The sequence below is a fragment of the Balaenoptera borealis genome (genome assembly GCF_965194805.1).
Source record: "Balaenoptera borealis genome assembly, chromosome: 11".
NCBI lineage: Eukaryota > Metazoa > Chordata > Mammalia > Artiodactyla > Balaenopteridae > Balaenoptera > Balaenoptera borealis.
Genome location: NC_138868.1, coordinates 83,989,802 through 83,991,284, shown reverse-complemented (window position 1 = coordinate 83,991,284; position 1,483 = coordinate 83,989,802). Strand labels below are relative to the sequence as shown.

Genomic DNA, 1,483 nt, shown 5'->3' with positions numbered 1-1,483 from the left:
AGGGGGCGGAGCGTCGCGCTACGTCAACTGCACGTTGCTCACCGAGAGCCCTCACTTCCCCGCCACCGACTCAGCCACCTCCTCCCCCGGGAGCGGAAGTGGAGACCCTCCTCTGCGCTTTGCGGCAACGCGTGACCGTCACGTGGGGCGGGGCTTCGGAGGCGAGCGAAGGGAGGGACAAAGGCCAGGAGCGTATAGAACGCCACTCACACTTGGAGAAGAGATAACGGGACGGAGGGGCAAGCCAATCGCAATCAGGCCTGTGGAGGCAGAGACTGGGGTGGAGACTTCGGAGACTGCAGTTCCAGGTGGGTGATTTCTAAGCTGTGAGGGAGGAGTGGGATGGTAGCGTCTTATTCCTGGGGACCAGGATCGGCCCCTATTATCCACAGAGAAGAGAATTTTCTTGGCTTCGGCTATCAATGCCGCTCCTTCGTGTTCCAGGGCGGGAGAGGTTTCTGAGGCAGGAAGGGGACGGCATGGTGCCCTTAAGAGTTGTGTTTCCCGCGGCCCTGAGTTGCCTTCCTCCCCCGTCCCCTTAGGCCGAAACTCATCTAGACCAACCCTAGCAGCCCACCCTGAAACCTGCCTTCTAAGGCTGGGGCAAAGACTCTGCATTGCCTCCAGTGCAGGGCGCGGACCCTGCCTGACTCCAAGGCTGCTACCAAGCAGCTAACTGTGTTGAGGCCATAAAGTGACCCAGGTGCGGTTTTTGTGGCTGCCAAGCCTGGGCCAGAGCCCTAGGGAGAAAACTGAGGATTCTGTTGTTGAGGTACCGGTGGTCCCATTGTTATCAGAGGTCTTTGCTCTGAAAGCAACAGAACCAAGTTGCATAATTTCAGGAGCCCTTCATAATTAACTCTGTGCCTTTGCTCAGTTATTTGCTTGTGATCAAAGATCCTTGCGGGTTTTAGTCCAGGGAAAAGTTCATCTCTGTAGATGAATTTAAATGCCTAACTTTGTGGTAGATTAAATGCGACACTGGGATTCAGCCAATTCCCTTCTTCCTTTGGCTGCCAGGGAACGTTAACTAAAAGCCGGCAGTAGTAATTAACACAGTTACCTGCTTCTTATTTCCATCATCTTTAAGATAGGTTTTATTCTGTTTTCATCTATATTTGTTTCTGTTAACTTTTCATGATATCATCATTCCCCTCCAATCATTTGCAAGTAAATGGGATCTTGAACACACACAAACACAAATCCTCAAAGGGCTGTAAAATGAAGTACTAGCTTCATACATCAGTTTTGCTAATACTATGTGTCAGGTGCTGTATCTGCTTACAATCTGGCAAAGAAGATAAAACATGTACAAAAAACTACAGTAAGAGAAAAGTAAAGATATATAAAGTATAAAGTACTATTACCCATACCAGCAATGATTTTAAGTCATTTGTCCACTTTTAACTTTATGTATCTAAGCACCATATTAACACTTTTCCATTCTTGTCTCTTTGAACTGACTTTTACAATTTTGGTATAT

The 1,483-nt window shown here is 48.3% G+C and overlaps 1 protein-coding gene across 2 annotated transcripts in view; it reads left to right on the top strand.

The window, feature by feature from the left end:
* The first annotated feature begins 47 nt into the window (after positions 1-47).
* KBTBD3 (kelch repeat and BTB domain containing 3) overlaps positions 48-1,483 on the top strand; it is a 57,256-nt gene continuing 55,820 nt past the window's right edge. For both annotated transcript variants that reach the window (XM_082339943.1, XM_082339942.1), the window contains exon 1: positions 48-308. The gene's annotated coding sequence lies outside the window, so the exon portion shown is untranslated. The remainder of the gene's footprint in view (positions 309-1,483) is intronic.